Source organism: Tamandua tetradactyla, chromosome 10, assembly GCF_023851605.1.
Source record: "Tamandua tetradactyla isolate mTamTet1 chromosome 10, mTamTet1.pri, whole genome shotgun sequence".
NCBI classification, from domain to species: domain Eukaryota; kingdom Metazoa; phylum Chordata; class Mammalia; order Pilosa; family Myrmecophagidae; genus Tamandua; species Tamandua tetradactyla.
In genome coordinates this window covers 10,920,702-10,948,039 of record NC_135336.1, presented here as the reverse complement: position 1 = coordinate 10,948,039, position 27,338 = coordinate 10,920,702, and the positions used below count along the sequence as shown (strand labels likewise).

At 37.5% G+C, this 27,338-nt stretch overlaps 1 protein-coding gene and 1 pseudogene across 2 annotated transcripts in view; one reads left to right on the top strand and one right to left on the bottom strand.

Moving 5' to 3' along the window:
* Nucleotides 1-27,338, bottom strand: part of CCDC50 (coiled-coil domain containing 50) — a 72,437-nt gene that overhangs the window by 37,869 nt on the left and 7,230 nt on the right. The window lies entirely within an intron of this gene.
* Nucleotides 5,039-5,135, top strand: LOC143648988 (U6 spliceosomal RNA; annotated as a pseudogene).

The following is a 27,338-nucleotide window of genomic DNA, read 5'->3' as shown; positions in this document are numbered from 1 at the left end:
GATCACAGTAACTTGTAAATTTGCCAAACATCATTCAAATAAAAACTAGAATCCTCCCTCATTCCCATTAAAAGAAATTGTTTCAATTATTTTTTTTCATCCAGATACATATGTAAGTATACAATGAATTGGTTTACATCAAATTAAACAGGTATCAGAAATGAGGAGATGGGATTTATATTGCTAATCTATTTTCCATGAAGAGAAAGATGATTCTCATTCAGCTGTGGATCCTTAAGTAAACCAATGGCATAGAGGGCATCTAGTGAAACTCATTTTTCAACAAGATCTATTTTTCAATAAGCTCTATTTTAGAACGAATTAGACACTTCCAAGCCCTCAGGAAGGTAGAGGTAAAAGAAAGATGAGCATAATATTAGTTTGATTAACAGATTAACATTTAAGACTTATAGAAAGTTCTTTGAGGACATGAATATTGGAGTAGCTATATTTGTCACGCTTTGGGAATGGGGTAAGGATTATAGGTGACTTGGGCAAAGTGTTAAAATAGTGACCACGTGAAACAGATGTCAAGGGATGGGTTAAAATTCCTATGAGCAGAGGGGGTGTGAGGGTAGTTCAGTGGTCGAATTCTTGCCTGCCATGCAGGAGACCTGGGTTCAATTTCTGGCCCATGTACTTCTCAAACAAACAAAGAAACCAACAAAAACAAACAAAATATTCAACAAATGGTGCTTCAATAAGGGGATATCACACAGAAGAAGAATGAAATGTGACCCCGCCATACAGCATACCAAAAAAACAAAAAACCAAATTCCTATGGGCAGAGTGGTAAACTTTCTTTGGTAGTGGGACCAATTATGAGAAAAGACAAAATTAAAAAAACGCATAGACTGCTCTGGATGCTCTGGAGTTCTATATGATGGAAGCATAAAGGATCCAAAGTAAAAAGTTACAAAAGTGAGGTAGCTGTGAAAGGCTCTGTGTGCCATGCTGAGAATCTCTTTGCTCCACAGGAATTCCTGGGTCACAGTTTACATGACATGCACCAAAGAAAATTTGCTAATGACTACCATACTCCATTTCAAGCCAGCCAAAAACTACCTCCTAAAAATAAGGAAACTCTGTTAATCAACAGAACAAGACAATCAAGATTCTACATTCACAAAATAACAATTACATCATTATTATTTTATTATTACTATTATCATTGTTGCTATTATTTTACTGAAAAGGATCTCTAAGAATGTCTAGGTTAGGGCCCTCATTTTACTGAAGGGGAAATTGAAACTTCAACAGAAATTAGCGGTGCAGTTACTGCTGGAACCTATTTCTCCTAAATCAAAATCTAATATTAGTCTTATCTTAAAAGATAGAAAAAATAAAGTCCTGAAGATTTCATATCCTTTTGCTTATGTGATAATAACTTCTGTTGGGGAAAACTGAAAGTGCCTATAGGTGAAGCCCCAGTGACAAATACTAATTAAAGAATTATTGCTACTCTTATATTTAATCCAATTAAATTTTTCCTACTAGCCCTTCAGTGAAATGTGACAAGAAAGAGAAAGGAAGAAGTATAAAAAGATGAAAGGAAAGCTAACCAGAGAAGTAGCCATGTCTATAGGGACTATCTGCATGCTCATTAATAATTCAAGTCATCCCTTCCAGCTGCACAAAGTATTCACAAAGTCCAGAAAAACAGAGTGATTCATCCATACTTTTTCCTTCCCACTTCTTGCATCTACTTCCCATAGTTACCTTTTTGCTTTCTTATTATCTGTCCTCACACACATTTTTTCATAGACATCTGCTTGCCAACTTCACCCTTGTAACCCCAGATACATCCCTGTTCCTCCTACCAAAAATTGTGGGATTTCCCATGTACTTTAGTTACAGCACCACTTCTTTCCTTTTTCACAGAAAACACCCTCATCTTTGCCCTCCTCCTGACAATTTCTAGGAAAGCAGAAGCTAGAGCTTCACTGCCTAATAATCAGCATTTAAAGCGAAAGAGAAAATTGTACATCATTGGTTTGCATGAACCCGAAAATTCTGGCACACTGATCAGAGTTCCAAAATAGATTTTTAAATGCTGTTTTCTTAGCCATTAACAGTACCAGAGAAAGACCACCTCAGCTTTCCACCAATAAAGAAAGAAAAAAGTAAATGACTATAGTTATTTTACATTAAACATAATAAGATTATTTAGAAAGCTCAGTTTAAAGCAAGTATTTGTTTTCCTCACTCACAAACAAAATTTTCTCTTTAAAACTAAGCTTTAAAAATGTTTGAGAAAGGTGATTCAAGTTTCTAACTATGTGTTAAGAACTTCTTTGGATCCTTTATCTTTTTTTCATGGAAAATGGAAGTGCCCTACCACCACCATAACCATCACCACCACCACACACACACACACACACACACACACACACACACACACACACACAAATCTGCTCCCCTTTCATGGCAGCATGAATTTTGTTTATTCTTCCACTAAATGAGAAAATTCTCAAATTTCAGCCAAGAATCAAGAACTTGGCCTGTGTTTGTATTGGCATAGCATTGGTGAGGGAAAAAAACTTAGTGGGGGAAAATTTTGCTAAACTAATTCTGTTCTCAAGTGTTTAAAAGTTCCAAACAAGAACTAAATTGTGTTATTGTTAGCAAGAATTCTCCTCCTTCATACCAGTCAAAAATGCAGAATGAGTACACATCACCTAATCATCCCATCATAATAAAACTTAGAATTTTTTGCCCTAAGGAATGACAACATGTCACACTCATATATAATCCAAATAGCATACACACTGCCAACTCTTTCCCAGTTAGTTCTATGCAAACTAGCAGTGAAATGAATTTTTATTCTCTTCCTGCCATTCATTTACTCACATTCCAATTCTTTCTGAAAATACAGTTCCTATGACTCAATTTTTACAAGCTTCCACCCATATAAATATGCCTAGTTTCATAATAACCAGGCTTTTTTTCAACTGCATATCTGTACTGCCTTTTATGTAGGTGGAATTTTGTGAATTGTACTGTTTTTGTGTAAATGCTAATAGTAGTACCTGGAATAACTGCTCATTTGTTTTGAGAGCAGGGATTATACTTGCTTTCTTTTCCATACACACAAAAACTCCTATGAACAGGAAGACGTTCCAGAGACATATTCGGTCTTGTAAAAGTTTGGTAATGACAGGTAGCAACACTTGTCATCCATATAGCACCCTGAAGATTACAAGGCACTTCCATTATTTATTCCTCCTAACCACCTGAAGGTATAGATTTGTATTCATGAGAAAACTGAGGCTCAGAGAAGTTAATTGGTTTGAATAAAATCCCCTAACAAATAAACCAATGAATTGCAAATCAAACCCAGATCTTCTGGCCCAAAATACTTCTGTTCAAAGAACTCCTGGAAGAAATAGATGTGTTACATTATGTCAGAAAATAATGGTATCATTAAACACTAATTAAAACAAGACAAAGTGAATTGTGTTCTTTGAAATAGAAGAAAAAATTAAATTTCATTAAGGGTAGTACACCTGTTCAGAAACTGGAGCAGTAAAAATGTGACATAGTTTACTTTGACTCATTATCTCCCAAGAAATAGGCCTCTAGCAATCAGGCTGCCCATGTTCACTTTTGAGAAACAAGGTCAATAGAAAGTTCCTTTCATCTGCAATGTCTCGCTGGTGCCAAATTGTATATATATTCACTATCCCATTTAGCCCACAGGAATAATCCTATGATATAGTGGGTGTTGTAGAAAATTTCAAGGAAAATCTCCTTTTGAAACCAAACTATCTAGCCCTTCTGTGCTGGTCTGAAAGCATTACGTGTCATAGAAAAGCCATGTTTTAGTCCTCATCCAATTTTATGGGACGAAGATTAACCCCTATTCAATAATGTAGTTTGGAAATGTGATTATCTCCATGGAGATGTGACTCACCCAATTGTGGGTATTAACCTTGGGTTAGAGGGAGATGTGACTCCACCCATTCCAGGTGCGTCTTGATGAGTTTACTGGAGTCCTTTAAAAGAGGAAGCATTTTGAAGAAAGCTTAGAACAACAGGAGAGAAACAGACCAGAATCACAAGAACAACAGTACCCACCAGCCAGCGAGCTTTGGAGATGAAGAAGGAATACGGCCCCAGGGGAGCTTCATGAAACCAGAAGCCTGGAAAGAAAGCTAGCAGACTTCACCACGTTGGCCATGTGCCTTCAGTTGAGAGAGAAACCCTGAATTTCATCAGCCTTTCTTGAGTCAAGATAACCTCTTGTTGGTGCCTTAATTTGGACTCTTTGTGCACTTGCTTTAATTGGGACACTTTCACAGTCTTAGAACTGTCAACTAGCAACTTAATGAATTTCCCTTTTAAAAGCCATTTCCGGTATTTCGCATTGTGGCAGCTAGCAAATTAGAACACCTTCCTCCCATTCAGTGTCATTCAATGAGTTTTCCTCCCTTTGGGAAAAGAGAATATTAATAAATATAAGGCTAATACATTGTTAAATGAGAAATTAAAGACAATTTGAACTATGAAATAATAGCATATGTAAATCCCCATACTTTTTGATGCCCTACACAAGCAATATTGCCTCCCTATATTAAAGAGGCTCTCCCCTTTGTTCAAAGTTCTAAAAAGAGCACCTCAGTTTCAGAACAGAATAGGAGTGAAGGGAGTCTGTAAACAGATCTCATCTTAATGACAAATACTCTATATTCTCACCTCCACTAAGTTTACATATAGGGAGCAAAATGATACCAGCATCACCATCACCAGTGGCCAGAGCAGCAGCCAGTACAGACTGTGGACACTCTCCTAACCACCTCCTTCAATTTATGAATCCCCAAAATGCACAAAGATCACCAGTTCTGAATCTCTGATCATTTTGACAACTGAAATTTTCCACTTAGAGGCAGAAGGTTGAAAACAATGAGAATAACAGCTAAGTAATGTTAAAGCAATTATTGTATTAGGGAATAAAGGGTAACTGGAATCTTTGATTCTTCTTTGTCTTTCAGTATTTCAAAATTTCCATTTTGTTGAAATTAATAAACTTGAGTGCAGTGTTCACTTCGGCAGCACATACTAAAATTGGAATGATAGAGGTAAGATTAGCATGACCAAGGATGCTATGCAAAATTCGTGAAGCGTTCCATATTTTTCTGATGCTCCTTTTATCCAGGAATTTTATTCATTTAAGAGGAATAAAAAAATAAGGATAAAGAAATAAATAATGGGGTGAGAGAAAAAGGGTAAAAAATTGTGGTCAATGAGAGGGAGTGGTAAGGGGTATGGGATGTATGAGTTTTTTCTTTTTCTTTCTTTTTCTTTCTTTTTCTTTCTTTTTCTGGAGTGATGCAAATGTTCTTAAAATGATCATGGTGATAAATATACAACAATAATGTGAACCACTGATTGTACACCATGTGTGGCTGGTTTGAAAGGATTTACATACTTTAATTACATACCCATGTTTTAATCCTAATAAATCTTGTGGGAGCAACCGTTTCTTCTAATTCCAATTCAGTACTATAGGTTGGAAACTTCATTAGGTTATTACCATGGAGATGTGACTCACCCAGTTTGGGTATTAACTTTTTTTTTTTGAGTTGGGTATTAACTTTTGAAAAGAGGGAGATGTGACTCCACCCACTACAGGTGGGTCTTGATTACCAGAATCCTTTAAAAGAAGAAGCATTTTGGAGAAGGCATCAGAATGACAAGAACGATGAGATAGCCAAGAGAACTACCAGAGCCCACACAGCCAGAAACTTTTGGAGATGCAAAAGAAAAATGTCCCTAAGGGAGCTTCATGAAACAAGAACATGGAGAGAAAGCTAGCAGATGCCACCATGTTCACCATGTGCCTTTCCAGTTGAGAGAGAAACACTGAACTTCATCAACCTTCTTGAACTATGGTATCTTTCCAAGATGCCTTCCTTAGATTGAACATTTTTATAGACTTGCTTTAATTGGGACATTTTTGTGGGCTTAGAACTGTGAACTTGCAACTAAATAAATTCCCCGTTTTAAAAGCCATTCTTTTTCTGATATATCACAATCTGGCATCTAGTAAATAGAACACCATGAATGGACTGTACGTGTGTGAAGATTTCTCATTAAAAATACATATTGTTTTAACTGAGCGCAGTATCATAGAGGAAGGGCAATGACACCTCACTGGGCTGATGCTAAGCAGATAAATAGTTCAGGTTTTCTATGTTCACTTACATTGTTCTTTGTCCATGTAGTCGATGGTTAGGCTACTTTTCTCATTAAGCATCTAAAGCCCCTATCCTTTCCAATGAGCAGAGGCACCCAATATAATTAAATCAGGCTCACCTTTCTATAGGTCTTAACTTTAGTATAATTATCTCCCCTTACTAAACTCCCTACAAACTACACAGAGATTTCTGTAATTCTTTGTGAAAGACAAAGACTTTCATTCTACGTAAGTATGCAAATGATTAACTGAGGTACCAAGTATTATTAACCAAAGTGTCAACTGTTTTGCTTTAAGTCTTGGTTGGTTAGCTGGTGTGAGTGTGGAATATGGGGAATGGGAGAGCCTTGCAAGTCTGAAGGAAGTATGGATAGACACCATTATTACATGGGTTGAAGTTGGGGTGTAGGGCCATGTTCCTTCAGCCTAGAGTACCTCTTGCACTCCCTCCACTGTCTAGAATCCAATCCTATACACTGTGCAACCAAAACTATCACAACTGACTCACTTGCACCCAAACAGATTTCCTGTACTTTTTTTCCTTTTTTTTATTATCTCATATATAGAGAATATGATGGTGCTATAGTACTGATTATATTATAATTCATTTTACTCATCTGTTTCCCCAGCATACATTCTAGATCCTGGTATCACGAACATTTATCCCAGTGCCTGGGATAGTTTTCAAATAACCTGATGGAAAGAGGGATCCTGACAAAAATGATGATTATGAAATAATGCACTTTTTATAGATATAGTCCATCCACATCATTCAGCTCATCTGAAATAAAGCTCAGGAGCTGCATGTCTACCAACACTGCTCAAATAACAATTAAGAGCAGTGTTTCTGCTTCTCTCACCCCAAATTTCAGAGGTATTCTAATGGAAGCATTGACTACCCAATAGAATCCAGGAATACCTAGAAAGGTGGTATACTGAGACAGTAGGTCAGTTGTGGCATCTTTGGATCACAACAGCTAAACACATCACTCAGTGTATGAAAAATAAAGATGTTTCTGAGAGTTGGAATAACATATCCAGAGCTGGAATAACATACGCTAAGTAAATGGCATAGCAAAATTGGAGCACAGTACTATGAAAAACGTTGTGTCCACACAAGGACACGTTCATCAAACTAAATAATCTGATAGGGTGCCTAGGTTGTATGCAGCATCTTGAAGCAGAGAATGTGATGTGTGCTGGAGGTGCTGGTAGGAATATGCCCCATGTCCTTTTAAGCCCTCTGTATTTGCAGGCTATCTTGAGAACAGTCCTAAAAATCAGAAAATGATAATAAATTAAATATAAAGTGAATAGAAAAATTAAGCAAGGTTGAAAAGAAGTAAAAGAAAAAAAGGAAAAGATCTTGAGAAATCCTGGTACTGGAAAAGATCTTTTCAAGATTAATCATCCCGCAGTAAACATCACAAAACAACAGACAGCTAGCTACCTTCCTCAGAAAAGGCTCTACAAGGACCACAATATCATAACTGCATCCTCTGCAAAGTCCTACCAAATATCTCATCTTCTAAAGTCACCATCTTGAATAGAACGCCAAACTGTCTTAGAGTATCAAAGTCTTAAATCCTAAGGGAATATCCCTGAGAATAATAAAGGTCCTAGATGATAGGATGGGTTTTCTAGTTTCCTCAAATATCTCTAAAAGATGGTTACTAATCATAAAAAAAATTCTGAGTAATTCATGACTTTCTTAAAATTATAGGCACTGTTTATTAAAAAGGGTTTGAGTAGTTGTCCAGTCCAGCACTACCCTGTCCAACCAACCATTTGGATTCCTTTTAAATATCTCTACCACATGAAGCCCACTTCCTTTCAAGCAACACAGCCCCTCTTTACATAGCTACTGATAAAATGGTCTTCAGAAAACAAAACCTGCCAATCTGTAGTGATTAACCATTAGTCCTTGTTACAGCCTTGGGGCTATCACAATCCCCAGAGGATGTGGGTGTTTTGTATAAACCAATGGCACTTTGAAGTCTGCTATTTTATAAACCCTTAGATGAACATCCATGTGCACATCATATGGACTAATAATGCACACGTTAAATCCTAAAGTTACTCTCCATGTTGTGGACAGGGCCCATGAAGCTGATCTTGTGAGCCTCTCTACAATATAATCTGACTATAGTCAAAGTACTCAAGTTTTCAACTTAAATTCTAATTTAGAAAATACTGGAAAAGAAAACATCATAACTGTAACAATGATTATATACTGCAGGATTACAATGAAACATTTTCCTTTCAAATATTTCTATAATTTTCCAATTTATATATCATGAGGGGGTAACCTATGATTTATAATTCTTTTCATAATACTTTATAATAAAAATATGTTTTAATCTAATTTAAGCAATAAATATTTACTAAGAAAAAAGTGAACTGCAGTAGCAATGTTTTACTGATTCAATTTATTTATACAGTTACTTTCTTTAAAAACAAAACAGCATTCCAGAAAGTGGTTTTTTTAAAGAAGGAAAACAGAAGTACAAACAAAAAACAAGATCTATAAAAGACTATAAATTTGCATCTGCTCTTTCTGATAACCAAATCAAGAAGATAAATATGTAAAATTGTTCAGTTCTTACAAGGGAAACAGAAAAAAGGTCCGTTCTTCACCTGGAGAGAAATGTTTAGCCTAGCATTATATGAAAGTAAGTTCAGTTATGTTAAAAATTAAATAAGAAGCTCTAAATTATATAATGGATATCATCAATAGTTTTAAAGGCAAGTGTAAGAATGAGTTTTAAACTGGTGTGTGTACACACACACACACACACACACACACAATTCCAACAACACACAAGGCTCAGAACAGTGAAGAGAAGCATTTTAAAAAGTAAAACAATTGCTTGAATCCTAACATTCACTCAGATGCAACTTATCAAAGTAGGTTTCTGAGTGATTTTTTCTAATTCCCCAAATTTGAAGTAAAATTAAAACCCCAGTGATCAAAGCCACTTGCTTGGAAAGTAAATATATTATAGCTAACCACTGACACACCAGATTGTAGCCAAGTGGGTTTTGAAAATGCTGAGATATAAGTCCTCAAATCAGAAATACTACGTTAATATCACAGACCATCTACATCATTATCAGAGACCACAGAGTAACTGGGTAATTTATTGGAGAAGAAAAAAATGACTGAGTCAGAAATTTCCATCTGACAGGGCAAATAACTCAGGGGGAAGGGAACACAGAGAAAGGAGGGGGAAAAAAGAAGGGGAAAAAAGGTAACAGGGTAGAAAAGAGCAATTTTCATTCATACTGGTAGAACTGATAAAGATAAGAATTTGCATAAGGAAATATCTGACAATTTGCCAGAAATGATGGAAAAAAAAAAAACCCACAAACACAACCAACCTCAAGTTTCCTACGCTATAGGGCAACAACTTTATGGATTGGTGCTTTGAAGCCAAAACTGTCCTGTGTTGGCAGTTCCAAAATAAAAGCTACCCAAGAAAAGTTAGGACTCAGACCTTCTCTATTCTAAGACGCAGATATGAACACAAATCACTTAGGTTGCACTCTCCTCATTCTAAGAAACACCCAGTAATCTCAAAATGAGTTCAACCTAGAGGTCATTTAGTTTGAGTCCCCATCAAATTGATACTTGGTTCTGTCTTTGTCCCTACCAAATGGTCACTCTCTGATATGCCACAACATGCTCAGTAATAGGTCACATTCACTGATGAGAAATTTATTTTTCTAAAAATTATCTTGAAATCATGGGTACAATGCTAGAATCAACTCAGCTTTTTATACAATATAGGGAAATATTTCAAATACTATCCCTCGCCCCCAACCAGAAGTCAGGAAATTTACTTTGCTAATTATAATACAAGTAGGCATACATTAAAATCAGGCTTCATCCCCTGAAGACACTAAGACTGTCTTCAAAATCCCAAGTGATATGCATCCCATATGATCCACTGTGAGATGGAACAGACAGTAGAACATCTTTCCTTAAATTGGACTAAAGTCTGTATCATCTCCTATAGATCTATCATGATTCTGTCCTCTACAGATCACAAAGAAATGTTTTCTTTTCCACATAATATACGAAGAGTCAAGACAAGGTTAGTCTAAATGACCTCCAGACCTGTGTTGCCTAACAGAGTAGTCACTAGTCACAGGTAGCTATTTAAGTTTACATTAATTAAAATTTCAATTAAAAAATTCAGTTTCTCAGTCTCATCGGCCACATTTCAAGTTCTCAATAGCCACATGAGGCTGGCAGCACTTCTGTTGAACAGTGAAGAATACAGAACAGTTCCATCATCACAAAAGTTCTATTGGAAGCACTTCTAGACTCACAATGGAGGAGTAATCTCTCCAAAGTACTCTGCTTTCAATGCTTCCCTTAAGAACAATTACATTTTACACTGGTGCTCTGATTTAGAACATTCAGGAATATACGAATTTAGAAATTAAACAAGTAATTTTTCTTATCATCATAAAAATGATTAAAAAGGAAACATTCTGAGGGTGCAAGGGTAGTTCAGTGGTAGAATTCTCGCCTATGAGGGAAACCCAGGTTTGATTCGTGGCCCATGCACTTTCCAAACAAACAAAGAAACCAACAAAACTAACAAAAAATTCAACAAATGGTGCTATAATAATGGGATACTCACATGGAAAAAGAATGAAATGTGACCCTACCATACAGCATACCAAAAAAAAAAAAGGAGGGCGGGCCACAGTGGCTCAGCAGGTAAGAATGCTTGCCTGCCATGCCCGAGGACCCGGGTTCAATTCCCGGTGCCTGCTCATGTTAAAAAAAAAAAAAGGAAATGTTTCTGCTGCTTTCATATGAGTCTATTTATTTCTAAATGGATTTATAAAATTTCACAATTAAAATATAGAGCTATCAAAATTATACTTAAAGGATGGGCAACAGTGGCTCAGTGGCAGAGTTTTCACCTGCAATGCCGAGACACAGGTTCGATTCCTGGTGCCTCCCTATGTTAAAAAAAAAAAAAAATTGATACTTAAAAGTAAGAGGCCAATCTAATACAGTGTTTTCTGTAGTACATTACACAAAATCCCTAGTTCCATGTGATACTCAGTGCATGTGTATTACACAAGTATTAAGTCTCAGAAAGAAATTCTAAGAGCAAAAGGAACTCTTCATGCAGAGCCCCAATCAGCCCCCCTCCTCAGCATCCTTGGCAGGCCCAAGGATCCAGATATAAACCTATTATAAGCCCCTATCCAATCAGGAAACAACATACCACTAGTGGGCACCCTCCCCTCCCAGTGTCACTGTCCCTTTAAAAAACAAAGCTCCCACAACAAAGGGCCAGAGCCATTTTCTCTTTCTTCCTGCTGGCTCCCCAGGCAGAAGCCAATTTCAGGCTCCTACCTGCTTTCTCCCATTTGCTTGCCCACCTACTTTCTTCCTGCTCTATTCCTTCAATAAATCTGTGCATCTTTAACCCACTATCTTGTGTAGAATCCTTAATGACTCCATGCTTAATAACAATGAAGCAATCTGGTGTAACCACGAGTATTCAATTTGGGGTCAGGCAAACCTAGTTCTAATCCTGATTCTTTTGCTCAATAGTAGAATAATCTTCACCAATTTATTTATAACATCACTTAACATTTGCTGACCTGTAAAATGAGAGTAACAGTGACAATACCCATTGTAAGTAGTTGAACACTGCAGGGTTAAAATGGATTTTTCAATAAGAATATCCAGATAGAAAGAATTTATTTCATTTTGATTCCATGTATCCCTAAAGAAACCCCAACCTTCAGTTCTTCCACTATTTGAATGGCACTTTTCCTGGCACTTAAACAAGCCCTCAAATGGTTTGGCAGCTAGTTCTCTGTTTGCCTTAGCCTAGAAAGAAAAGCCACCCATCTCCTTAAACCTCTGCAGGATAAACCCAGTCATGCCCATTAAAACCCAAAAGATCACTTCCAGCCCAACTTAAGTACAAGTTTACACCAGGAGAAAAAACATTTTGGTTTACTGGCTTCATATGACTAAAAGAGTTTCCTTAAGTACCAGCTACTGCAAGTTCTATTCACCCTTGAGTCACATAGTCCCACTTTCTACTTCTCTTCTACAGACAGATACTTTAGCTAGCACTCTTTTTTCCTCTTAGGATTAGAAAATTCATTTCAATTTCAAAACTGAAATCAATACTAAAAATTCCCAAATTTTATTTCCATGACAGAGGTAATGCGACAAGTAGGAATGGTGGATATAACTCTTAGAATCTTGCTTCCATAAAGCAAATTCTAACACTCAAATTCCATTCTGGTAACAACTACACACATTTCCAGGAATTAAATTAAATCAAGAAATATAAATTGAAAAAAAAAGATAAATCTTGACAGATTGTCAATTCTTCTCTGATATGCCACAATATGCTCAGTAATAGGTCACATTCACTGATAAGAAATTCATATTTCTAAAAATTATCTTGAAATCATGGGTACAATGCTAGAATCAACTCAGCTTTTTATACAATATAGGGAAATATTTCAAATACTACCCCTCCTCCCCAACCAGAGGTCAGGAAATTTACTTTGCTAATTATGATACAAGTAGGCATACATTAAAATCAGACTTCATCCCCTGTGAATACACTCAATATAACATAATATGACCCAATAGTAAATTGGAAGGAATTGGCCCTGTGTTTCATTCAAAGCTGGCCCAGAAAATTCCTACGCAAATAACAAGTTTGTTGATCAGAGATTTTAAGAAAGGTTCAGTCAATCACTTTGGCTCCCTATGTAGCTGGTTCAACAGGAGAGGATCCCAACTCCCCCTGCCCCTGAAGAAATTTATATTTTCTTTAGCAGTACTTAAATTAGGTGTGAACTTCTGATGGTTGTCCCCCAAAATGCTGGAAACTCAGCCAGTACTACGGGAAAAGAGAAGCAAAAACTGCAGCTGATAACATAGTGGTAAACTTTAGGAGTCTAAGATTTCTCCATAACTCTTCAATAATCAAAAACTAAACAGAATGTACATAAAGTGACAACATGGCTCTATTTTGGTTTTTGCCTAACGTTTAAAAAATATTTCAGAGAAGGAAAACCATCAACTTTGAAGCCATGCAGATCAGGACTCAAATACTGCTTCTGCCACTTACAGGCTACAAGACTTTCGGTAAACTGTTTAATCATCTGTAAAATGAGGTTAAATGTTGTAGAGACTAAATGAGATAAGGTATGTGAAGGAGAAGGGTATCAGCCACTCAGTAAGAAAAAGTTCAATAAACAGACGTTAGCAGCAGCATCAGAGTTAATGAATTCTTACAGTTAGTTATTCTTTTTATCTTAAGTATTTCTTCCAGCCAGGTTCCACTAAGTCACAGGTTAACATAGAGCTAGTCACTTTTCCAATACAGAATCTAAACTGAAATATGTAATAACTACTTCCTATAATAAATCCATGGAAATGTAATTCCTTGAAAGGTAAAGGTAACAATAGAAGCAATTACATTTCTATAACTCTTTCTAATCACTTTTGTCCAGTTGAGGAAGAAGATGTTTCCTGCACTCATTGAGGGCCTGAGTTAAAGGGAACTCTGTATGTCTAGAGATGCTGAATAAGCTCAATCACTTCAAACTTTTTTCAGCTGAATGTCCAGGATTAGAAAACAAAGTAGAATTCTATATGAAATGCTTACAATTTACTGAAACAAACAAACAAAAATCATCAAAGCATCACCATCAAGGATGGTAGGAGAGTAGTTAATATCTAACCAGCATATTAACATGTAGGTTAAAAATTTTTATCAGGACTAAAACTAGATGGATTTTCCTAATGTCTGTACTCAGAGCTCTCCAGCAAAAGCTTTCCGCCAAAACCCAAGACATTTTGGCATTGTTACTTTAAGAAATGTTGACATTTCTTGCCCTGTTTATAGACATATAATGTCTTTATTGTAGCACATAAGGTACAAACAGGTTGTGGTACAAAGAACCCTGTTCTGAAGTCCATATACCTGTCAGAATTTTAGTCCTGGTTTCGTCAGCAGCTCACTAAGTGACCTTTAACAATTAACTTCCCAAATTAAAGCCTCAATGGCCTAACCTGAAGGACACAGTCTAAATTATCTTTAAGAACTCATCCAAATTAGATATTATATGTTGTAATGAAATATAGTTGATCAGTGCAGATGACAGACATTTGTCTCTTGGATACAAACACATCATCTAAAAATGTGACAATCACAGGCTATACAAAGCCTAGCCAATAGCATGTCTGATGTGCTAACTTGTTCCTGCACCAAATATTGTTTCCTTTGTTGCTGCTCTTGCTTTCATTATTTATACCAAAAAAAAAGCAAACGTGCTTTTATCCATATGAATAGTAGCTTTAAACAGCAGTAATTGTTAAAATAACCTTTCATTTAATCTAGTGCCTTAGAAAAAGGCAGGCTCTTTCTCCATCAACTATCAAATCTCACAGAACCCTCAGAATCAGGAAAAAATGAGACCATCTCATCAGTCACCAACTGTCCTATGAATACAAATGCGGAAAATGCCATTTACTAAAACAGTTTTCCTGGGTCCAGACGATCAAAGTAAAGCTTGGGAAAGTTAAGACCTTCCATGTTCAAAAGACTCTTCCAAGGGCACCAACACTTTAAGTTCAACTGGAATATGTTCTAAATGCCCTGGACTTCTCCATGTATTGTTTCTGAAACTGGCTTCAGTACACTCTACAGCATACTTGATTATCATGTAGTTCACCTACAGAGGAAGCGAAAGAAAATCAGGAACAGCCTGCATTTGTGAAGAGGAAGTCAAGCTGTCCACCTTTCTGCACAAAAGGATTCGCTTGCCTCACTTGTTTTTTTGAGTCAAAAATCACTTTCGCCATTTTTAAAAAATTGATAAAATATCCACATAAAAATAAAATTAGTTTTCTGTAGGAGCACATGTTTTAAAAGCAGTGTTAACTTACATATTTACATTATATGAAATGGAAAGAGACTAAATTGTGTCCCCTAATTCAGAAAGCCACTCTAAAATAAGTATGAATTAAATCCAAAGAAAAACAGAGTAAAAACAATGATTCTCTAATAAATTCATTCATTCAAAAAAAATGATTGATTGGGCACGTACATAGGCTATTCTAGGCCCAGAAATACAGTAGTGAACACAACCCACATTAAACTGACTTTGAACATTCTATAAGCATTCTATAAATGAACAACCAACAATAAGTATTCTATAAATGGGCTATTGAACTTATATTTTTATTTAAGAAACAATTTACATCTATCCCCAAGGCAAAATCTCTTGAGCTGACTCTTTTACTCAAGTTTTTCCTTCTTCTCATAATAAACCATTCCAAGTTTGCAATCTATACATTCAACTTTTTATTTCCCAACTCAAAACTTTCAGATTCTTTATTGTTATCTTCTCTTACAATCAAAAACTCTAAAAATACACATTATTTTTTACCTGTTTAGTTAAAACTTTATAAGATGCTTCCCCTTCCATCTAAAAATAGATCTAAAGGAGAATATATAGCATGCATAAAAATTCTGATTGTATCATCTAAGAAACTATATAGATCCACTGGTAACAACATTAAAATGACACCATATCATATTCCCAGAAAATGTGAACATATTATCAGTGTCTTATAAAACTAAACAGGTAAGTTCACTGCTCCCAAGGAGACTGTTTTTACGCCTTGAGTTTAACTCAACACCAATAAGCCTCCTGTAAAAATTCAAGAGATGAGAAAACTCACACAATGAAAAGCAAAAGGACTTGGTTCTAATCCCTCCTCACACTCCCATGAACTCAGGCAAATGATCATCTCTCGAATCCTAGTGTCATTAATTCAATTAGATATACATGAGAACTAACTGAATAGTTAAGAGCACAAGTTCTCACTAAAACTAGTTAGAAAATTCTAATTAGTATTCTGGAGCATCTTCTACGTACAATAACTCCAAGAAATATTGAGATCAAGTAACTACCACTTCCATCTTAAGGGAACTACCAGGCCAATACAGGGCTTGAGACATGAAGCTCAAAGAATAACTTCAAAGAGATACACGGGAAAGAAGCAAGACCAATTTAACAGAGAATTAACATTTGAGTTAGGCCTGGAAAGAAAGGCAGGAATAGGCTATGTTTAAACAGTAGAGAAGGAAACTCCAGACAAAGGATCTCAGTTAGGCCTCATAGAATAATGGTCTAGAAGAGGGAAAAGCAGGAGTATTTACAAGACAACTTGAATAATAATACCATTAAGAGACAATGTATACCACTGAGTTTTACAAAATGTTTTCATATTCATTTCTTCAGTTACCTTTCACTGCTACCCCATGTACCAGGCTAAAAGGAAACTGGAGCTTAGAGATAATAACTGGGTGTTCTCTGAGTCCTTACAGCTAATAAGTCATAAAGAAGAGATGTGAATCCAAGTCTTATAAGTCTAGGTTCAGGACACTTTTCCTTTAAAGTAGTTAGCCATTGGAATCCAAACTGAGTTTCAATTTGGATGAATTATTTAATGTATTAGTAAACAAGAGCAAAAGCTATAAAAGCTACTTCTAGGAGCTCACTTACTGAAATGATGCACAGCAGAAATATATAAGGTAAAAAAAGTAGCCTTCTACACTTCTATTTAAAAGGCAAGAAAATGTTATAATACATACTGAGGAAGGTAGGAATCAGAAATGTGTGCATTTCTTACCTCCCTTCAACTGTGTGAATGTGCCCAACATCTGTTACTTACATTTTTGGGGAATCATGGGGAAACCCATAAACTGGGAACAGAAAGAAAACTAACAAAAATAGTTTTGATAAACCAAATAAGAACAACTATATGAAGCCTCAATGATTTCTCCTACATTCTATAGAGCATATTTCACGTTTCATTTAGTAATCAATTATAAAATTAATAAAAACACAAATTTAGAACATCAGGACAGTCTATGCAAGATAGATACCCTTCAAGATTTACCTGCCAATGAAAACTTGAAATTTATAAAATCAGAAAGGTTTTGTGACAAGAATAACACTCAGTCATTAGATCTAATTTCCTGTGGTATTACAGCAATGCCGCGCTCTGCAGTTGGGTGGTCACCTGCATATGCCTATGGTTCTGGTGAAATTATCAGTAACAACTCCTACTATTCACATAGTGTAGAGGATGGCCTACAAACAATGTGAAGCTCTTTTTTTTTGCATGGTCAGGCATGGAATCGAACCCCAGTCTCCAGCAGGGCAGGCAAGAACTCAGCCTGCTGAGTCACTGTGGCCCGCCCACAACCCTGCCTTTAAACCCACTAGTTAACCTAGTGTGGGAAGCTTGAGTGCCATTAAAACCAACTTCCTAAAATTCAAGAAGATTAAAAGCACAGTAAACTGGAGTCTGTCAATAGCTCCATAACTGTTTTTCTCTATCTACAGTCTTGCCCTTCCAACATACACATATAACCAGAATAATCATTTAAAGATTAGCTCTGTGGAGGTTTAGTGGAATAATTACAAAAGCAAAAGAAAAGAAGAAATGCTTCATGGATACACTAAAGCCCAACCTGAAATAATGAGGTCTGATCACAGAAACCTGGGAAAACAATAGAAGCACACATGGAATGTTACAATCCAGTCATCACTGACAGGATAAGAAAACTTTTCTAGATAAATGTGGACAATGAGAGTGAACAGCTCTTTCCAAAACAGCTGCTGGTCCAGATATTAGGCCAAACATAGGATGTTCAGATGGGAAGAATGCAATCTAAGAACAAAGATATTAGATTTCCTTCTTTTTCTCTCTCTGCTTCAGATTTCCTATCTAGACAATAGGGAGTTTTTTGACAGTATTTGCCAATCGTAACATTCTACACTTATATAAAACTACAAAACATGAAAGAAAGGCTAATATTTCAAAGTACTTGGTGGGAAGGTGGTACCCAACAATTGCTGAATTAATGAATTTACTCACCTAAAAGTAAGTCTTGAAGAAAAAAATAATCATAGACTCCCCTATAGTCAATAAACAAAAAATCTGATTCTTGATGAGGAAGTAGTGAGCAGGGAAAGAGATCTTAATAAATCATTCGCACTGTTACTATATGCAGTTGTACCCGAAAAACTAGAATCTAAGGGATGATTATGGTTGCTGAATCATTATATAGATATTCCTTTCGCTTTCTGGTATGCTTGGCACAGACAAAGGGAAATACCTAAAATCTCTGAACTCTAACCCAACTGCTTTGATCGCTGATAATGACTGTAGAGCCTTCATCTTGTGCATTTGTGACTATAAGAGTTGTTTCTCCCTTTATCCAGTCTTTTCCTCAATGCAACTTGTAAGGGTAAAAGCCCTAACACTAAGAGGTCATTCTAGTCTGATTTCAGCCTTGAATATACTTATTATTATAATGATTATTCTAGCCTAGTCTCACCCTTGTTTGTACTTACTACTATAACGGCTACTGCAGCTTAGTCTCACCCTGTTACTATTGTAACGGTAACAACTCCATCTCCTAATGTTTGAATTCATAAAAACCTTGGACCGCTATATTGGGGGAGACATATTTTGGGGCCCCTAAGCCATCTGTTCTCCTACTTCATGCCTAGCAATAAATTCTTTCTTTCTTTGAAACCCTGGTGTCTCAGGAATTGGTCATTTGAGCTACTGGGAAGAGAATTCACCACCTCGTCAGGTGTCACCTGGCGACTCCAGGGGAAACAAAAGGTCCTATGAGGCAAGGAAGCTGTCTGAAAGGTTCTGGAGCTCCAGCAGAACAGGTGAGCATGGAAACTGAGCCTTCTGTAATCACTAGATGTTCTTTAGTCTAGAGGCTCAGAAACTGGGTTTTTCTCTGTTCTGCCAACAGTCCAAACCCTTTTGGGTTTGAAATTTTTAAGAAGTTTCAAAGAGAGAAATTTTCAGTTCCAAATCTGGATGTCTGCCTAGGTAAGTGCATCATCAAGGCTGAAGTTGACCAGGAAGTCAGTTTGGAGTTTCAAGTCCCCTTAACCTATAGCCTTGCACTGGGTCTCACTTCCAGAATGATTCACCTTGCTCTGACCTCTACACCTTCTGTTTGCTGGGTACCATCCTGTATGGAGTTTGAGGCCTTGACGTGAGTTTGTCTGTTGAGCATACTTCTAGAAAATAAGTAATCCACAATTAATTGGTCTTCAGTGAAATTAAGGAGGCCTGTTTAACTGCTAGCCAGTTTATTAACTAGGTATATTAAGTGTTTAATGCTTGTTTAATTGTTAACTGTTGTGATAAGCATAATGCCTATTTAATTGTTAGTTGGTATGCTCGGTCTAGTTATTAACCATTGGCTTACTTAATTATATAGTTGTTAAGCATCTTTAAATGTTAGTTCATGTCATACTGGATTCCTATTAGTCAAGGGTTCCTAACTGGTTACTGATTATAAAATTGGAAAGATTTTAGTTATGAGTCTATGAGAAAAAGGTTTATTTCTGTAAGACAATCTAGCTTTAATAAGATGTAAAATCATGGGAGAAATGGCCTAAAAATGCCTCTACAATTATTCTGCAAAAGGGAAAAAATGGAATAACATAATGAATATTCAATCCTTTATTTGTCCCTCTCAAAAGTATTTCTGTGTTTCTGCTTTCCTGTAACTAACTTTCTATTTGTGTCTACATATATTCTCATATCTCCCGGTGGCAATAACAACTTAAAAAATTCTTAAAGAGGTCTATTCAAATTGCCTAAAAATAAATAGGTGTTTTTATATAAATATATAAATTAGTTCTTCTTAAGTGAAAAAAAAAGAAAAGAAAAACATTCTGAGCAGCAGTGCTCAAACCTTAGTTTTGTAATTACTGTAAACAAACCTGGACATTAGAAAGAAAACACTCCTGGAATTTTCTTAAGGCAGCAGAAGGCTACTAGAGGGCTGCCTCTGTAAAAGGCAAAGTCCTTTTCCAACTCTCACAGCTTTAATTTAAATAGAACTAATAACTGGAAATAGTTAAAAGAGGGACATTAGGAACTCTCAAATCCGACTACCTTCATTTAAAATTTTTAAAACCAAGTTCAACAAGACAGTCCTACCCAAGGGCTTCAGAGTCCCCCAATTTCTTCAAGCAAGAACTAAAAAAATGTTGGAAAGGTTTTTGATCCCATCTGAAATTACTCTTTTACAGTATGTATATGATCTGTTAATATCAGGTAAAGAAAATCAGGGGGTTACCTAGGCTTCAAAGGACCTGCTGAACTTCTGAAGGGACCAAGGACTAAGGGTATCAAAAAATAAACTACTGCTGTGGAAAGGGAAGTTAAATATTTAGGCCATCTCACAAGTGAAGGAAAAGCAAGAATAAATCCAGAGAGAATTCAGGCCATAGTTAGATTGCCTCTTCCCCAGACAAAGAAGGAACTAAGGAAGTTCTTAGACTACTGGAGTACTTTAGGTTGTGGACAGATTCTTATGCCTCTCAAACTAAAGGGTCATAACAAAAACTGTTAGAGGAAGAGCCTGACAAATTAGAATGGAGGGAGGGGGAAGTAGGAACCTTAGAAGGGTTCAAATGGACATGGTACAGACTCCTGTTCTAGCTCTCCCCTCCCTCAAGAAGTCTTACCATCTATTTGTTACAGTAGAAGGAATCATTAGGGGTACTAACCCAAACTTGGGCAGGCCAAAGGAGACCCACAGCCTTCTTTTCTAAACTTTTGGACCCTGTCTCCAGGGGACGGCCTGGGTACGGCTGTTGCAGCAACTGCTCTCCTAGTAAAATAAAGTAGGAAACTATTCTTTGGAGGGGCATTAGTGGTCAGTAACCCTCATCAGGTCAGGACTATTTTATCCCAAAAGGCAGGGATAACTAATTCCCGAATCTTGAAGTTTGAGGCAATCTTAACGGAGAAGGATGACTTGGTTTTGACCATAGACAGTAGCTTGAATCCGGCCTCCTTTCTTTGGAAAGGGCCTGACCAGAAGGAAGCCCTTGAACATGACTGTTTGGATTTAACTGAGTACCAAACCCAAGTTCGGCCTGACCTGGGGGATCTCTCCTTATATTCACGGGAAAAACTGTTCATAGATGGATCTTCTAGGGTCCTGGAGGGAAAGAGGCCCAATGGTTATGCAATTGTGGATGGACTATCTTTTGAAGTAAGGGAAGCTAGTCGATTGCCCAATGATTGGTCAGCTCAAACTTGAGAGTTGTATGCATTAAACCAAACCCTCAAATTATTAGATGGTATAGTCTACACTGACTCTAAGCATACCTTTGGGGTAGTCCACACCTTTGGAAAACTCTGGGAAGGGGACTAATTAATAGCCAGGGGAAGGAATTGGTCCATGGAGAATTAATAAAACAAGTATTAATTAATCTACTCTTACCAAGGGGAATATCAGTGGTGCACGTAAATGGACACAGAAAGGCCATACTTTTGAGGCAAAGGGCAACAAGTTGGCAGATGAAAAGGCTAAGGAAGCTTCCCTTTGCTCCCCGTTGAAGTTAATGGTCTTAATACCTTCCATTCCCAGAGAACTTGAGTTTCCCTCTATTCTCTGAGACGGAAGTAAAGGAACTGGAACAATTGGGAGCAAGTCCAGACAGTCAGGGGAGATGGGTCCTGCCGGATGGCAGGCAGATTCAGATGTTGAATAAACAGGTAATGAGGAAAATATTAGCAGTCTTATCAGGGAAGTCACTGGGGAGTACAGGCCATGTATGACCTGGTTCTTAACATTTTGGGTGTGTGGGTCTCTACACCATAGCTAAACAAACATTGTGAATCATACATAGTTTGCCAAAAGATCAATAAAAAGGTTTTAAGGAAACAGGTAAAGGGGGAAAGGAACCAGTCCTCAGGCCATTTCAAAACATTCAAGTTGATTATACTGAGATGCCTCCAATGGGACTGCTAAAATATATTTTGGTTCTTGTAGGCCATCTAACAGGGTGGGTGGGAGCATATCCTCTACTCTCAGCTATAGCATCAGGAACTTCCAAAATTATCCTTAAACAAATTGTTCCCTGCTATGGCTTGGTAGACAGTGTAGATTCTGACAATGGTAGTCATTTTACCTACCCTGTACTATGAAGTGTTATGCAAAGCTTAGGCATTACATGGGATTTTCACACACCCTGGCTTTCGCCATCCTCGGGAAAGGTGGAAAGAATCAATCAAACCTTAAAGAAGCATCTTTCTAAACCAGTCTTAGAAACCAAGTTACCTTGGACTAAGTGTCCATCTATAGCTCTGCTAAGAATTAGAACTACCCCTAGGAAAGAATTAGGGATCTTCCCTTATGAAATGTTCATTGGCTTATCTTTTTCAGGAAGAACTAGAGATCTCCTTTCCTTAGAATCAAAGGACCGCTTCCTTAAGAAGTACTGGCTTTGTCCTCTAATCTGTCATCCCTCAGGCACCATGGCTTACTCGCCCAGACTGCACCTCTTGAATTTGCTGTCCATCAACACCAACCTGGTAGTTATGTCCTCATCAAATCGTGGAAGAGGTCCAAACCCCAGCCATTCTGGGAAGGACCCTATCAAGTTCAGTTAACAACTGAGGCAGCTGTCCGGATGACAGGAAAGGCTGGGCCCACTATACCGGAGTGAAAGGACCAGTACCTGAGTCAGATGATAAGTTTGATTCTTGGGAAATAACTCCAACTTCGGACTCTTTAAAGTTACATTGAAGAGACAATAGTTAGGGGACAACGGGGGTTTTTGGAGTTTGTATATTAACCTAACATAATTAATAATGATCCTGGTCGAAGGGCAGATGAGGGATTTGAGGCCCAATTTAAAAATGAGAATAATAATACTAGTCATAATGCTCCAATTTGGGGGCACAATAAGCTCTGTCAAGTTGGTGGTGAGGGTAGCTAAAGGTTTAAAGCCCCAAACTGTGCAGTTTAATGCTTACCAGGTGGCGGACCACAGAAACTTGACGAGTAAGTGATGATTAAGTTGGGAAAATGAGTACTGAATCCAGAGCCAGTAAACAATTACAAATACTCCCCTTAGTCACAGGGGCCTTGCCATCCCTGGGTTTTTGTGTGATGGACTACCCAACAAGGGGCATACTACAGCCAGTGATTGGGGTTCAGAAATATGGCAGGATGCCCAAAATAAAATACCCTCTTATGAAGAAAATACCCCACCAGACTATCAAGATATCCAGTACAACCCTGTACTGATGATGATCAAAAAGGCAGACAAAATCAACATCACCACTCAGGGTAGGAAATTCAGTTTGGGCTGAAACAGGTACACCTCCCCTGATCGAGTATATGGAATGTGGATAGAAATTACTGGAGCGGAGTCTCTGGGAAAATTCTGGATGCAGGCCCTCTCCCTGACACAATGCCCTTTCCAAATGGCCCTTCAATAGCACCTAAGGACACTCAGCTAGAATTTAGTTCCCTAATATAGAATGATCCCAAAGTTGTCAGGGAGGACAGGACAGAAAAACTGGAGCAAACAATAAGGGTAGGGAGAGAGTGCAAAGATACAAATGCCTGGGTGGAATGGATCACATATACAGTCTAGAGTCTAGACAAAAGCAACTGTTAAGCTTACGCAACAGGCCGACCCACTATTCTTGTCGTGCTCTTCCCAATGGGTATGGAGGAACATGAAAAGGAGTTCAAGCGCATGGTACTCCTTTTTCAGAACACTACTCCTGGTGAAAATTGTAGTACATTGTCCTTTCTTTTTCCTCCAGTAAGGAGTGGAAAAACAAGGCCAATCTGGCTTCTGGAAACCACTCTGCTTGTCTCTCTAGACAGGAAGAAGGGCTCCAGGACCTTGGGACCATGGTCTCGCATACCCAAGCATAGGGTGTGACTGAGGATAGTACTGACAATTTCTTCAGTTTCACTACACCACAAGCAAGCCTTCGGTAGCATTGTGGAAAGGGCATCTTCCAACTAATTCTGCCCAAGAAGTGGAAGGGGACCTGTGCTCTAGTCCAACTGACCATCCCATTCACCGTGGCATTTGAAAAGGAAGAGGATCAAGTTGATTTTAGACAGTATAGGCGTGTCAAGGGAAATCCCAGATGAGTTTAAGGCTAAAAACCCAGTTCCTTCAGGATTTGAGTCATTCTAATTCTGGTGGATCATCATTAACAGAGATGTAGACCGGATTAATCAGCAAAGGATGCAGCTGAGAAACACCAGAACAGTTGGATGCTGCCAGCTGAATGACCCAGGAGAATAGGATGGTCCTAAACATAATGTTAGCCAAAAAGAGAGGCATTTGTGCTATGGTCAGGAGAAGTTGTACATTTATCCCCAATAATACAGCCCCAAATGGAACTATCACCAAAGCTTTACAAGGTCTGAGGGCCTATCTGAAGAATTGGTGAAACTTCAGGCATTCATGACCCCCTCATGAGATGGTTAGAAATCTGGTTTGGGGAATGGAAAAGAGTGGCACTGCCCATGCTAACTTCTTTAACCATCATAGCTGGGGTACTCACAATATTTAACTGCTGCATTATCCCAGGTGCCCAAGGCTTAGGTCAGATACCCATCAAGAGCCCCCTTAAAAGGAAGATCCCTATGATGAAGAGTGTGAAAAGGCTCTGATCAACTTTGAAGAAGAGACAAAAATGTGAACACTAAAGGCTTGAAAAGAAAGAAAGAGCATGTGTAAGAAGAAAAATTTTGTTTAGCTTTCACATAAAGTGACCCAGGCAGGGAAAGGGGAGGACCTCTGATGCAAGCTCAGAACTGGTTGCAAATTCTTAAAGGCCAGGGTCATTAAAATGTAAAACATAATCAAAGGGGGAAATTTCGGCAGGAAGTTCAAATTAGTTAGATTTCCTGGACAGGCTATAACTTCTGGAGTATCCAGTCAGCGGAGAACCAGGGGAGGGTCTTCGGGTCAGGCATAGGTACAACTGCTTCAGCGTTCTATTATTTGGTGCACCAGCCACCATATTGTGTTTGGCTAGGCACCGTTCTTGCAAGATCATGAATAAATTCTTTTCTCCTCCACAATTAGTTCTCCTTCAAGTATGGCATTCTTTCTAACAGAAATAAGGTTTTTTTAAAACTGTAATTACCTAAATTTCAAAGAATCTGGCTTTTTAGTTATTTTGCCATTTGTTACCTCAGTATGTGGTAGAATCTGAATTTGTAGTGACTTTGTTAATATCAATCAGTACATTTCTGCCTGTAAGTGCTGCCATGAATAAGAAAACTATAATTATTTGCTTCAAAAAGCTTTTATTCTAGTTGGAATATACTTGTAACAGGACATACTATAAGACAGAAGTAACAAAGGAATAAAAATGCTGGAAGAATTTAAAAAGCAGATAGATTAAAAACTAACCTAAGAAGACCTCACAGAAGAGATGACACCTGAATAAATACTATTATACAGATATCCTTTTTTGCTTTCCGGCATACTGACAGAGGGAAATACTTGAAATCTTTGAACTATAATCCAACTGCCTTGATCTCTGATACTGACTGTATACTCTTTATGTTTTTGTGCCTCATAAGAGTTGTTTCTCCCTTACCCAGTTTTTGACTCAGAGTAACCTGTAAGGGCAAAATCCCTAATGCTAATAGGTCATTCTAGTCTAATCTCAGCCTTGGGTGTATTTACTATTCTAATGATTATTCTTGCCTAGTCTCTCCCTTGTTTATACATACTTCTGTAATGGTAACAACTCCATCTCCTAATGTTTGAATCTGTAAAAACCTTGAACCTCCTAGACTGAGGGAGACACATTTGGGGGCCACTAAGCCATCTGTTCACCTGCTTAATGCCAAGCAATAAACTTTTTCTCTTTGAAACCCTGATGTCTCAGGAATTGGTCATTTGAGCCACTAGGCAGAGAATTCACCACCTTTGTCTGCTATCACAGTTAAAAGTCCTAGAGTAAACCTCAGGGCTAGTGAGTGACTCAGCCTTTATGACTCATTAGAAAAACAAAAGGCAAAAGCCAAAAAAGTCCAGGGTAGACTCCCCTGATATATACTCAGTGAGGAGCTATATCAGGACTGTAAATGCTCATCACACATCAAGCCTTCAGGTTTGTGGTAGGTAAATCAGCCTAGGCATTTCTGATACAAGTTTCCAAGAAAACCAAGAATACGTCATTCATGCAACGGTCAATACAAGTTTTGAAAAGAACCAGTAATAAGAAAAAAAGCAAAAAAAAAAAAATCAAGCTTTTTTGAAAAAGCTCAATTGCTGGATACCCACGCTTCTACTCAAGAAAGCCCCATAGATCCTCACTCATTTGGTGGATGGACTACTTTCACTTTGCCTAAGATTTCTACCTACTGAGTTAACTAATTACGAAATCCCTGGAAATTTACACGGAACGTTAATTTTTGGAGTTTTTTGGTCTTTAATGGGAGTCAGCAAATTTTTTCTATAAAGGATCAAAGTAAAAATTTTAAGCTTTGCGGGCCACAAAGTCTTTGCCACAGCTACTCCTTTCAGCCTTCCGTGGCATGAAAACAGCAACAATCAATATGTAAACAAATGTGCATGGTTTTGTTCCAATAAAATTACCTATGGACACTGAAATTTTAATTTCAAATGATATCCTGTGTCACAAAATATTATTCTTCTTTTGACTTTTTTTGGTCAACCATTTAAAACTGTAAAAGAACATTCCTTGCTCGCCTACTATACAAAACCAGGCAATGAACAGGACCAATTGGCCCATGGGCAATAGTTTGCAGACCCCTATCTTAGAGGAAAAAATTTCAATTACTTGGGGGCTGGGGGGGGGGGAGGGGAAGAAGCTACTCATTCTTTTAACAATGAGCTGCCCATGAAAATTTAAGACATTAGTATAGGGGAGAACCCCTGCATTAGGGTGACCATAGTATTCTCATTTAGTAATTTTCAAATGACCACTGTATAAGTGTATAATTCGTGTGTAAAACATACAAATTTCTGAGACTACTTCCAAGAGATTCAGTTGCTATCACATAAGAGTAAAAACGTGTTTACAACAAAGTTCCCACAACATTCTGATATTGAAATAAGGTTTAAAAATGATTGACTTATCATCCAGAATATACAAGGAATTCTCAAAACTTAAATAAGAAAACAATTTTTTTAAAAGAGGCAAAGTTTAGAACAGACACTTCAAGAAGACGGGAAAGATGCTCAATATCATTAGTCACAAAGGAAA